This window comes from Phoca vitulina, unplaced genomic scaffold, assembly GCF_004348235.1.
Source record: "Phoca vitulina isolate PV1807 unplaced genomic scaffold, GSC_HSeal_1.0 scaffold14, whole genome shotgun sequence".
Classification (NCBI taxonomy): Eukaryota; Metazoa; Chordata; class Mammalia; order Carnivora; family Phocidae; genus Phoca; species Phoca vitulina.
Genome location: NW_022589717.1, coordinates 21,328,479 through 21,342,239, shown reverse-complemented (window position 1 = coordinate 21,342,239; position 13,761 = coordinate 21,328,479). Strand labels below are relative to the sequence as shown.

At 40.5% G+C, this 13,761-nt stretch overlaps 1 protein-coding gene and 1 pseudogene across 2 annotated transcripts in view; both read left to right on the top strand.

The window, feature by feature from the left end:
- Nucleotides 1–13,761, top strand: part of ANAPC10 (anaphase promoting complex subunit 10) — a 253,378-nt gene that overhangs the window by 202,052 nt on the left and 37,565 nt on the right. The window lies entirely within an intron of this gene.
- Nucleotides 3,349–3,873, top strand: LOC116637496 (annotated as a pseudogene). Its single transcript, XR_004300493.1, has one exon. The product of XR_004300493.1 is annotated as a 60S ribosomal protein L12-like (transcript).

Genomic DNA, 13,761 nt, shown 5'->3' with positions numbered 1-13,761 from the left:
ATTACACAGCCATAAAAAGGATGAGATCTTGCCATTTGTGACAACGTGGATAGACCTAGGGGGTATTATGCTAAGTGAAATAAGTCAGACAGAGAAAGATAAACACTACATGATGTCAATCATATGTGGAACCTAAAAAACAAAACAAGTGAATAAACAAACAAAAGGCAGAATCGGACCTATAAATACAGAGAACAAACTGATGGTTGCCAAAGGGGAGGGGGTGGGGGGTGATCGAAATGGGTAAAGGGGAATGGGAGATACTTCAGCTATGGAATGACTAAGTCATGGGAATAAGAGGCACAGCATAGGGAATATAGTCAATGGTATGGTAATAGTGTTGCATGGGGACGCGTGGTAGCTAGCTACACATGTGGTGAACATGGCGTAACGTATAGAGTTGTTGAATCACTGTGTATACACCTGAAACTAACGTAACATGTGTCAACTGTACTCAAATTAAAAAACATAAGAAATTTAATTTAAATTTTTGTCAAAGCAATACATGCACGTAAATAAGTGAATGAGCTTACAACAAAGCCCAGCAGTCCTAGCTGCGTCCCTCTACCCCTGCCACCCTCGGTAGCTTCACTTTCAATTCTTACAGCTGTTTCTTCTGGTTTTCACATTTACATTTCTAAATAATATGCTTAGGCTACTGCCTTTTTTATTTTTAAATTTCAGATATTACCTACTGACTTCCTCTTATGGAAGAGAAGGAATTAGCTTTCTTGTATGAATGACCCCTCCCACCACCCTATTCTCCCAGACAGGTTATATCACAATTTTGGTTAAATCAATATTCAGAGTTTACATTTATGACTATATATATTATTTGCAGGCGAGTCATATAGTATACTACAATCCGATTATTTTTCTTAAATAACTCTCCCTCCCCAGAGTTCATAGTTTACTCCGTTTCTTTCTTTGCTTAATTTTCTAGGTACTTATTATTATTTCATATGAAAACTCCGCCTGAAGTGTACATCTCTTCTCATTATATTCTAACAGCATTCTATCAGTTTCTGTCTCTGCTTTTCTTTTTTATTGGGACTATCCTGCCTGTGGCCACTCAGCCTCCTGCTCTTTACGCCCTAGATCTGCTGCACATTAATCTGCCTGGATTTTCTTTCACTGTAGTTCTGGGGCTTTCCTTTGCCTTTCTGCTGTGTCAGATCACCTGTTTCCTGGATCACATGTCTTCCTGGTTCCTGATTTGCTGCCTTGTTCCACCAGAGTAGTTTCTGCTGAAGAGTTATGAGTGTGGCAGAACCCTTCACTTTAATGGAAATGCTCTTTATGATTCATTGAAAACATCATGCAGGTTTCTGGTAGTGTCTTCTATCAAGTTGCTTAAGAAAAACTTTTCTCATCAGGAATAATTGCTAATTTTGGCAAATGCCTTTTCACATGTCCTGAGATAATCATACAACTTTTCTCTTTTAAGCTCTTAGGGTAGTGAATTACACTAAAAGATAGACAGACACTAATGTTAAACTATCCTGGCATTTTTGTGAAAAAGACTAACTGGTTCATGATGTAATTCTCTTTGTAAAGGGTTGAGTGAAATTTCCTAATATATTATTTGGGATTTTTGCCTCTATTTATCTTTGGGCTTCTTGTTTTGTTTGTGGGTGGTTTTTCTCTCTGTTTTTATCTGGTTATGATTCAGTGTTATGCTGTTATTTGTAGAATTAACTGAAAACTTTCCATCTCTTCCTATGTTCCTTAACAGTGTAAATAATACAGAGAGTATCTATTCTTTGCAGGTTTAGTATAATGTGCCCAGAAGATTATCTGGGCATTGTGCCCTTTTTAGCGTGTTTATTTCCTCTATGGCTGTTGTTTTTTTCAGGATTTCATTTGCTTTTTGAGTCAATTTTCATTACTTAGTTTTTCATACAAAATAATCTATTTTAACTAATTTTCAAATTTGTTTGACACAAATTTGCATTTGATTTGCTTATAATTTAAAAAAATGTTCCACATCTTTTTTTTCTCAATTCTAATGTTGATTATTTAAGTCATCGTCGTCTTCTTCGTCTTCTTTTTTTTTTTTTTTTTACCATGGTCACATTTGACAGTCTGTTTATTTAATTGCTCTTTTTAAAGAACTCATCAAAAAATTAGATTTTCATTTGATTAATCATCCACTTATTTGTGTTTTCTACTTTTATGCTTATTAACTTATCTTTTAGCTTATTTGATTCTCCTTCTCTTCCCCCTCCTTCTTCTTCCTCTCTCTCTTTTTCTCCCTCCCTCTGTCTTGCTCTTTCTTTAGCTTCTTGAGTTGATACTTCATTCCTATATTTTTAGGATTTTTCCCTCCATCCCCAAAATGCAGGTTTTGTTCAGTATTTGCATCATTTGGTAGATTCTGCAAGTGTATCAATGTAATTTATGCCAATATAGATATAAATATTTTTCTTAATTCTATTTTTCTTAATTTATCTTTTCCTGTTTGTTTTCTGATATTAATATTAGTACTCAAGCATTAATTTTCTAGTATATCTTCCTAATTCTTTATAGTAAATCTTTCTGAATCATTTTCCTTTTTTTTTTTTTAAGATTTTATTTTTAAATAATCTCTACATCCAATGTGGGGCTTGAGCTCACAACCCTGACATCAAGAGTTACATGCAGTACTGACTGAGCCAGCCAGATGCCCTTGCATCATTTTTCTTTTACAATATCTATTATAATTATCACATAGCTGGTTCCTGCCTCCTGTCTCTGCAGTCTGAGTTTTGCTGTCTTTTAATATTATGATTAATGATATGTTTGGATTTATTGTTTTCATTATATTTACCAGGCATTTTTTCTTTTTCTTTCTGATTTCCTGCCATAGTCTTCCAGCATCCAGTGTGGGTGATGAGAAAGTGAATACCACTCTGATTTTCATTTATTTGTGAACAACTCCTTATTCTACTCTGGACATTTTTAGGATTTGTACTTTATGCTTGGAGTTCTGAAATTTCACCAAGATGTACTTAGGTATTTTTTCTTCATTACTTGAAACTTTTAAATCTGTGGATTCATTACTTTGGGTCATTTCCTTCTTTTATTTTTAAAGAATCACTTCCATTCTCTGTTTCTTTGAAATTCCTAATAGACATATGTTAGAACTCCTACATTTGTCCTCCGTGTCCCCTTTTTTCTACTCACATATTTCTGTGCCATAGTACTGTGTTTGAGGATAATCTTTCTTCTCAATCTTCCAGCTAAACTATTTGATATTCATTTATGTCCATTTCCCCTATTCAGTCTCTATATTGAATTCTTTAGAGCAATAAATTTGCTCTTAAATTTCCAATTATTTCTGGGTCTTTTGGCTTTCGGTCCAGGAGGCAAAGGTACAACCTTCTTCGGTCGTCCCAAAGCCGGGTTCATCCGACACCAGCCACCTCCGCCATGCCGCCTAAGTTCGACCCCAACGAGATCAAAGTCGTGTACCTGAGGTGCACCGGTGGCGAAGTCGGTGCCACGTCTGCCCTGGCCCCGAAGATCGGCCCGCTGGGTCTGTCTCCAATAAAGGTTGGTGATGACATCACCAAGGCAACCGGTGATTGGAAGGGTCTAAGGATTGCAGTGAAACTGACCATTCAGAACAGACAGGCCCAGATAGAAGTGGTACCTTCTGCCTCTGCCCTGAAATAAGCAGAAAAACATTAAGCACAGTGGAAATATCGCTTTTGATGAGATTGTCAATATTGCCCGACAGATGCGACACCGATCTTTAGCCAGAGAACTCTCTGGAACCATTAAAGAAATCCTGGGGCCTGCCCAGTCTGTGGGCCGCAGTGTTGACGCAGCCACCCTCATGACATCATAGATGACGTCAACAGTGGTGCGGTGGAATGCCCCGCTAGCTAACTACAAAGGAAAATGTTTCAATAAAGGATCATTTGACAACCAGTGGAAAAAAAATTTTTTTTTCCAATTATTTCTAAAATAATTTTAGATTATTTTTCATATCATACCTGTTTTATTTTATGGATGTAATATTTTCAAATCTCCCTGAGAATGAATGAATGTACATATGTGTGTGTGTGTGTACTTATATATTCACACACACATGCATTTAAAAAAAAAGTTCCCTAATGTTTCTTCGAGGCAAGGCATTTAGTATAGCATTTTCTTTATCTTCCCTGGTGAGAGAAGGTTCACGTTGCTGAGCTGCACGTCACTTCCCTCCCTCTGCTGTCAAGGCCAGGGGGTTGCTATGCCCATTGTGCAGGCTCTAGGGCAGGCGGGAAAAGAGGCTGACTGAGGTTCACAGAACGGGCTTTCTCCTCCTGACTAGGTGGGCTTCTCCCCAGTGAGTGCCTCTCTCTCTGCCATTTTTGAAGAGTCCATGCACAGGTCTTTTCTCTAGACCTCCTCCTCATCCGTCCTCTAATTTTGTTCCTTTTCCATCCATGACCATCTGGCCAAACCACATCCTGTTGTCTATGGACTGCTATAGACCCACGCCTCTCTCGATCTCTCCTTTCGGGCAACGTGGAGAACTGGGTACACAGCTTGAAGTTTTGCCCGCTGAATATATTTCTCTGTCTGATTGTCCTCCTGCTGGGCTAGTTCTGACTGGGGGTTTCATGTACAGCAGGTCAGTTTTAGCTGGTGCGGGCATATCTTGCCAAGCTACAAACTAGCCTGACATTTTTTTTTTTCCTTCTGCAGCCATTGGTTATAGGGAACTAACTCCGCATAAAGCAAAGGCTATTCGTTTGGGGAGAGGTTGCAGCATAGCAGGAGTGGATGCCATGGGCATCAGAGTCACTCACTTGCATAATTTCAGTATCTGCTTGTACGCAGTGGCCTCTTCAATTCTGCAACTTTATAGTTCTGGCATCAGTTAATACCAGGTTTGTTTGGCAGTTCAGAGCTTATGGTCACTCCCTCTTCTAAGAGTGGGCATTTAGTCACTACTAGGACCCAGTGACAAGCCCGAGACTATTCCTCGAAATACTTACTTATTGCAGAGGGTATATCTAGCTCCAGAAACTTGAGGATTGTCCTATCACGGCTTGCCGGAGGACCCGTGTTGTGTCTGCATCTTTAGCAAGCATTTTAAATATGACTGGACATCCTGGGTCAGAAAGCCAGAGCTGCTTGAACTGCAGCCTGGACTAGTTGCAGAGCCTTGTCTTACTCTGGGCCCTACTCAAAACTGGCAGCTTTAACATTTACTCAGTTTAGTAGATTATTGTTTTTAATAGCTCCCAATTAATGGCCTGCAGGTATCCATATACTTTGACTCGTAACTTTGTAGTCTCGTCCTACCCTGACCCTGACTCTGACTCGGCCATAAGATTTCTCTGGCCAATAGGATAATAGATAACTGGACTCACGAAGAGGCTGGAAGGGTCCTCATGTGTTTCCACTTCCTCCCCTGAGTCCTCCACTCAGTAAGCTGCTGGAGGATTTGAGACCATGTGGAGGAGGGCTGGATTCAAGATGCAGTGGCTTATCTTGCCTTTGGAGGAGCTATCCCTTCCTGACCTCAGAGGACTGGACTCCTGAAAGATTCCCTGAAATGTCCTCCCAACTTCCCATCTTGTCAGTGGTGACTGCTGCACAAACCTGGCTTCCATCCTCCTTTCTGCTCTCCAAATTTCATGAGAGTACATCTCCTCGCCAGAATCGAAGTCATCTATAAAACCTTAACTGCAACAGAGTCTTACAAATAGAATATTTAGCTTTCTAGATCGGGCCAATGGGGGCAGGATGTAGAATAGAAAGGGTTGTGAGTAGGGGCGCCTGGGTGGCTCAGTTGGTTAAGCGACTGCCTTCGGCTCAGGTCATGATCCTGGAGTCCCTGGATCGAGTCCCGCATCGGGCCCCCTGCTCGGCAGGGAGCCTGCTTCTCCCTCTGACCCTCCCCCCTCTCATGTGCTCTCTCTCTCTCTCATTCTGTCTCAAATAAATAAATAAAATCTTAAAAAAAAAAAATAAAAAATAAGAAAGGGTTGTGAGTAGATACCCAGGACCAGTAGAAAATACTGAATGCATTCATACCCTGCATCTGGGAAAAACACGGCTGGTTGAATCGACCTGTCCAGCACCAGCCCTCACTTTTCTTTTTGTATCTCCTCTTCCCCAGCCAAACAGGACAACTGGAGAATCTGTGACCTGTCGTTTTCTGTACTCATCCCACCGAGCTGTTTCCTCTTTTCAGCCATGCCAGTAGAAATCCTGTGGATCTGTCACTGCTGTCTCAAACACCATTTCCTCTAGTCAGACTTTCTGCTGGCCTCCAGAAAGAGATGCCTCCTCTCCCTTCTTTAAAATTCCTTCACCTTTGGGGCGCCTGGGTGGCTTAGTCGTTAAGCGTCTGCCTTCGGCTCAGGTCATGTTCCCAGGTCCTGGGATCGAGCCCCACATTGGGCTCCCTGCTCACAGCGGGAAGCCTGCTTCTCCCTCTCCCACTCCCCCTGCTTGTGTTCCCTCTCTCGCTGTGTTTCTCTCTCTGTCAAATAAAGAAATAAAATCTTTAAAAAAATAAAATAAAATTCCTTCACCTTTGGTACTTCTCTCATGATACTCCTCTTATTTTACCTAGCATTACTGTGCAATTTGTACATCTCTACTCACCTTCTTCTGCAGGATGAAGACCTTGGGAATAGGGGTCATCGATTAATCATCTTTATAGCCCATGTAATACTAATAAAGTATTTTGGACAATGTGTATTCACAATAAATATTTGCTGATACAAATGGAAATACATCCACAAACACTCTGGCAGATATTTTGCTAAATACTGAAATGATTATGGATGATGCCCTTTCAAGGATAGGCTGCTGAAATTGGACAATAGCTTCGCCCTGTGCCTTCAAAGAGTACAAAATTTATAGTATTTTAAATGGGGCTACAATTGGGAGGTTGGGTTCTCCCACAACCTACTGGGGTAAGATTCAGTGGGAGAAGTGTGGGGAACTTACTCCCATAGAGCTTATTTTTAATGAATAAGGTTTTGCTATAGGAAGTACTTGAACTATAATAAAGAGATAATAAAATAATCACAAATTTGCTTTACTTCCTGGTCAGTCCTAGCTTAAGCACAGTGAAAAAAAGCATGTTGACTATATTAGTTGTATTCTGTCTTCTCTGCAGTTTCTACATACGTGCAATTTCCTGGTGCATGTGATTATCAAGCTCCATGACAAGTAACTGGTGAAGTCCCTTCCCAGCTCCCCTTCCTTCTTCTGATGGAACAGACTCCTGATTGATTTTGACTCCAGATGGGCCATCTTTAATTAGGTTAGCAGTTGAGTTGACAGTCACAAAGTTTTTCCTCTGCCATGTTCTATTAATAGGGGGAAATGGGTGGAGAAGAAACCTCTTATGCCATATTCTATTTAGCTGCTGGTTGTGCTTTGGGAAATGGAGGAAGCCAAGAAGGAAAGGGAGAGGTACGGTCTGTGGTGACTTTGAATCCACCAGACTGTGGGCATATAAATTTCTTCACTCTATGCCTGAGCGAGACTGATGTTTTGCAGGCTCACAGAAGATGGTCTTCTCTATACGAAAACATGGATGTCAAGTGTTGTATTCAGACATGAGCAATGACTGCCCTCTGTTGTTCCCAAATTAGGAAAATGGAGCCTCCAAAAGCTGGGTGCCAGTGGAAAAATCAACAAATATAGCTGTCACTGAAGAAAGCAGTTCAACGAGGTTTTGTTTTACCCTTTGCCAACCTCAGCTCACCAATGTGCAGGCGACATATGTTTAGAATTAGCAAGTAAGGTTTTTATCCTTCATTTCCCCATTTCCCATCCCCCACTCTTGAGGTTGCTTGTCCAGAATGGAACGAAGCTTCCGGGCTCCTTGGAGGTCAGCCGTCTCCCAGTACAGGTGCAGTGGAAACCTGTCTACTGAGCTCTCATTAGGCCTGGAGCTGTTTTACTTCCATAGCTCTCTGGAGGGCTAATGAGCTTTTAAGAAACACTTGCAGCAACTCCAGATTCTACACAGCAACCTAATTTTTCAGAGAATGTTTTCAAGAGTACCTTGTTGGGGGGCAAATTCCTTGCCCAGAGAAATGGGATTGCGAATATGAGAGAAGTTAATCCAACATCCACATTCACTTCCTTTTTTTTTTTTTTTTAACTGATATGCCCAAGCTCTAATGCCTTCATTTCCTCTTCATTTGCAATGGTAAAGCCTCCTTGACCAGAAAAATAAATGTGCAGTTGGCCAGAGCTGAAAAGAGGTCTGCTTAAATGATTTTTAATTTATGTTAAAATGCTAAGAGCAGTTTTCCAGGTCCCTGTTGAATACCTCACAAAATTAAGTTTTTTGAAGCCTACCTTTAAAAAAAGACCTAAAAGAGTTCAAAACATTCCTTTTAATTTTAGCTGCCCCAACTATATCTTTTCTTCTTGCCCTACTGGGATCCAGCACCTAGTCAGGGGTTTATACTTCGTTGATCTTAGAGCTCTGGTCTGGAAGTCAGAGACCTGTCTTCTATCCTTGCCCCCAAAACAAAAAGTGGTGTTACCCTGAGCTTATCGAATGTACCTCTGTTTCTCTTCTTGTAAAATGAACAGTGACTTGATGTAAAGAATCATAACCATGTCTTTACAAAATACTTAGCATTTCTTGGTGTTTTTACATTTGCAACATATATTATCTCTTTTGATTGGTGTCTTCTTGGAAAGGAACTGCAAAATAGTTGACCATCTAAATTGTGAACTCTTGATACTGTTGATTGTTTGGCCTAATTTTTACTCCAGGCTGACTTTTCATCTGCCGCTCAACATGAATCTAAGTTAAAATTGTAACAGTATTTCTTTTCTTTTCTTTCTTTCTTTTTTTTTTTTTAAAGATTTTGTTTATTTATTTGAGAGAGAAAGAGACAGAGAGCACAAGCGGGTGGAGGGGCAGAGGGAGAGAGAGAAACAGACTCCCCACTGAGCAGGGAGCCCAACGTGGGGCTCGATCCCAGGACACTGGGATCATGACCTGAGCCGAAGGCAGATGCTTAACCGACTGAGCCACCCAGGCACCCCTGTAACAATATTTCTTGAACAAAGATACAATCATGCAGATACACACCAGGAGATAAATGCTTAAAAAATAAGAATTATCTTAAATGTTGAAACTAGGTAAAAAAACAGTGCTTTTTTTTTTTTTTTTAAGATTTTATTTATTTGAGACAGAGAGAATGAGAGAGAGAGAGCACATGAGAGGGGGAGGGTCAGAGGGAGAAGCGGGTGCGGGACTCGATCCAGGGACTCCAGGATCATGACCTGAGCCGAAGGCAGTTGCTTAACCAACTGAGCCACCCAGGTGCCCCAATGCTTTTTTTTTTTTTAAGATTTTATTTATTTATTTGACAGAGAGAGACACAGCAAGAGAGGGAACACAAGCAGGCGGAGTGGGAGAAGGAGAAGCAGGCTTCCTGCAGAGCAGGGACCCCGATGCAGGGCTCGATCCCAGGACCCTGGGATCATGACCTGAGCCGAAGGCAGATGCTTAACAACTGAGCCACCCAGGCACCCCAAAGCAGTGCTATTTTAAAGAAAATTTATAAGATACTTTTTAAAGATATCTTTTAAAATGATCTTTACAGTGGTACCACATCATCACTTAGGATAATAGTCATTGATTATTCTTCACTGAGGTAGTTAATCATCATGCATTTTTTAGTTTCTTTTTTTTTTTTAACTCATTTTTTAGTTTTTTAATTTAGGTTTTTGCCTATCACTGTGCTGAATTCCGTAGGAGATATTAAAGACATACAAAGTCTTGTCCTCGTGGAATTTATAGTTCAGTTTAGGCCACATGATTAATATGTGTGTAGGGGTGAGTATAACACAAATGATCAGGGTTAAATGAGACATGCTAATCCTAAATGCAAGCAGCTCGAAGAAAGGCAGCACAGAAATGTAAATGATCATGAACATTTAAGACTTTGGCTAGGTAAAAGAGGAGAGAGAGGGTGTTTTCAGATGTGAAAACAGATGAAAGACACAAGGGAGATTTCTAGCTTGATATTCAGCTCTCCCATCGGTATGTCCACCTAGATGGCTCAAATCTAAAAACCAAACCCAACTGAACTTATCGTCTTCTCTCTCCTTTTGTGTTCCAGAATCAGCAGATGACACCTGTGCCCTCCCAGTCTCTTAGACTAGAAAACTGGGAGTCATCCTGAATTCCTCTCCCTTTCCTCCTACTTCAGTTCTGTCATTTTCTCTTCTGGGGCTGCCTTTCGAGGGCTCCCAGGATGCCCATTGCCACAGAACTGAGATCAGTTTAATACAGTCACTGACTCTGCTCCTCCCCCTCATTGCGATCTTCTCTTCCATTAGCTCCTTTTGAGAGGTTTATCCTTGTATTTCTCGTCTTGGCCTAATGTTTTCAAATCAGTGAATTGATTTAGACTGACTACCCAACTCTAATCAGACACTTCCCTGAGTTAAAGCTTCTTATTTAGTTTCTTAGTGTCTTGATGAGGCCGTCCATCCCTGCCCATCCCAACTAGCTGGGGACCCCAGACTCTGGTTATGGTCTCAGCTTTCCTGACCCCTCTTGTCCATTCCTACTCCATCTGCCTTGGTTTAGGTGTTCATAATCTTTTGCCTGGTGTGGTAGATTGAATTAATATGTTCAGCAAATATTTACTGCTCCCTTCCTCACCCTATGGGTAGAGAATCCTACTGTGTCCTGTAGACATGGAGGTTGGCCATGTGACTTTGGCTAGTGTAGTGTGGGCAGTAGGGATAGTGTGCTAGCTCTGAGCAGGGGCTTTAGGAGACATTACATATTCCTACCCACCTCCCCTGCACTCCTGTCATCCATCAATAGAAGAGCATGGCCCAGAGAAGCCATTGCTCCGTCATCCTGTGTCCCAAAATGAGAGACCCATGGAGCATACACGAGCTGCCATGTCTGGAGCCAAGTCACACTCAGCCCTGCACAGCCCAGCTGAATTAAAGCCAACCCACAGCTGACCAACAGACCCATGAGTAAAAAATAAATGCTTGTTGTTGTAAGATACAAAGGTTTTGGAGGAAACGAATTTTTGTTGTTATAAGCCACTAAGATTTTGTTTTGTGTATTACTATGGTAAAACCTGACACATATATCTGAATTTCTGCAAAAACTTCCTACCTAATCTTCCAGTCTCCAGTCTTACCTTCCTCCCATCTATCCTTCACACTGGATTAAATAAAAAGTCTTCAGTAGCTCCCATGTGCCACAGGATAAAAATCCAAGATGGAGTAAAAGATTTACGTGCCCACCTTCATGTCCCACTACTCTTGATCTTGCATTTTAAGCACTAGTCATGCCTAAATACCCAACGTTCCTTTAATTTACTGTACTGTCTCTCCGTGTCTCTTTTGCAAATGCTGTCAATTCTGAGCCAAATACTTCTCCCAGACCCCCTCCCTCTGCCACCCCCCATCTGGCCCTTTCACCTGCAAAACCCTTATGAGGTTAAAGTGTTGCCACTGCTGGAAATCCTTCCCTGGCTTCCCTAAATTCTCAAAACAATTTGCACAATTCCATGACTGCACACTATGGTTTGAAATCGATTATTTTTATACATCTCTTTCAGTCAGGTTGTGAACAATTTGCTGATAGGAAGTTTGTCTTTTCATCTTTTTACTCTCAGGACTTAGCATTGTTCCAGGCATATTTGAGATACTCAATAAATGAAGCAATGAATGTTTAGTTGATTTTGAAGTCAATTCTGCTTAATGTCTTTCTCATCTGGTTGAAACATGTTCACTTAACATATACCATGAATTTGGATTAGCCCATGTCCGTCACCAAGGTGCTCCTTCTCAAACTATACCCGAAACATCGAGTGAATGCTCTCATGTAACCAATGACCAGGTCAAGAAATGAAACATTCCTGGCACCTTCCTTTTTCTGTGACCAGTCACTATGGCCTCTTCCCAGATGTAAGCAGTGCTCCGACTTCTATCACCATAGATTTGTTCCGTCTGTTTTAAAACAATATGTAAATGGAATCATAACGTATGTGCTCTTTGTGTCTGGCTTCTTTTGTTCAACATTATAATTTGTGAGACTTATTCAAGTAATTGTGAACAGCAACATTTCATTTTCACTGCTGTATAGCACCTCATGGTACAAATATAACACAATTTATTTATCCATCCTACAGTTAATAGATATTTAGGTTGTTTCCTAAATGAATAAAGATGCTATGAACATTTTTATTTGTATCTTTTGGTGCATATACGATTTTCTGTTGAGTATAAATGTAGGAGTGGAATTTCTGGGCCACAAAGTATGTAAATGTTCACTTTTGGCAGATGCTTCTAGACTCTTCTCAAAAGTGTATCAATTTATGCTCTCATCAATGATGTGTGAGAGTTCCTCTTATCTTACATCCTCACTAACTCCTGATATTATCAGTCTTTTTCATTTTAGTAATTCGGGTGGACATGCCATGGCTTTAATTTGCCCTTCCCTGACGGCTAATGACGTTGAACCCTTTAAAAAATATGTTTACTTACCATTTGGATATCTTCTGTGAAATCCCATTTTTCCATCAGGTTGTCTTTTTCTTATTTATTTATAAGAATTCTCTGAAATCAGATGCTAATATTTTGTATAGTATGTTTTGCTTCTATCTTTCCAGGAGAGATTGGCTTATAATTTTCCTTTTTTGTAATATTCTTGTCACTCTTCCAAGTGAAGGTTATTTTGGTCTCATAAGTTGAAAAGTGTTCTTTCTTATTCTCTGGAAAAGTTAATGTAAAAGTGGTGTTATTTCTAATTTTACATTAAGAGTCTGTACACATAGTGCTTAAGCATATGAGCCTTGGAATCAGACTGCTGGAGGGGCATCTTGGTTTTGCCATGTTCTTAGTGTGTTGACCTTGGGAAAGTTACATAACCTCTTTGTGCCTCAGCTCTCCCATTTATTAAATGGGAGGGATAAAAGTACCAGCTTCATAAAATCACTGTCAGGATCTTACGAGTTTTACATGTAAAATTCCTCGTACCATGTCTGGCACATAGTAGGAATTTACTGATTATTAACTATTTTTATTACTTATCCGTCTAATCTGTGCTTTTGCTCATAGCATGTGTTTTGTAGAACCAGGAGCTGTATTCTCTTCGTGGTGTTGGTTTGACAATAAGCCTCACATGGGTTGAGGAAGTAGAGTAACAACTTTTAAATGGGATGCCAAAATCAAATTCTTCTTCACACTTGGCCTTTTCTCAGGCATATTTTTCCCTCTCCTTTTGCTCTATTTTGTGAAATGTCAGGGAAGAGATCTAAGAAGCTTTCTGTGGAAATAGTACTCAAAGAAAGACACGGATCTCAGTCATGGTACTTTCTTGGGGTTTTGGCAATGTCCTAGGTGGGTGTAGGTCCACATGGCAAATATTCTAGTGGTTAGAGGGGAGTCAGGACTTTTGATTTGCACTGCCTGGGTAACTGACCTCAGAGATCCTCAGTTTTTCTTTTTAACAAAAGGAAGCCCAGCCTTCCCAGGGTGTGGTTTGAATTCCTGATTTGGTGGTTGTTAGGGGCTCTGAAAATACCGTGCAGCTTTAAAGCAATGATCGAGTCATTACTATGCAAATCTTCCCCCCCTCCTTCAGCCTTTGTGTCACTAAAATACCACTTAAGTGGGACGTCTGTTTTCATCTGGTTCATATCTGAGATTGAAGACACATGGCTCTCTGATTAACTCTGAAACCATTAACACCACATCTTCATCAGAAAAACCACAGAAATTAGGGTTAAATGGGTCCTCCTGTGATTTTCTCTA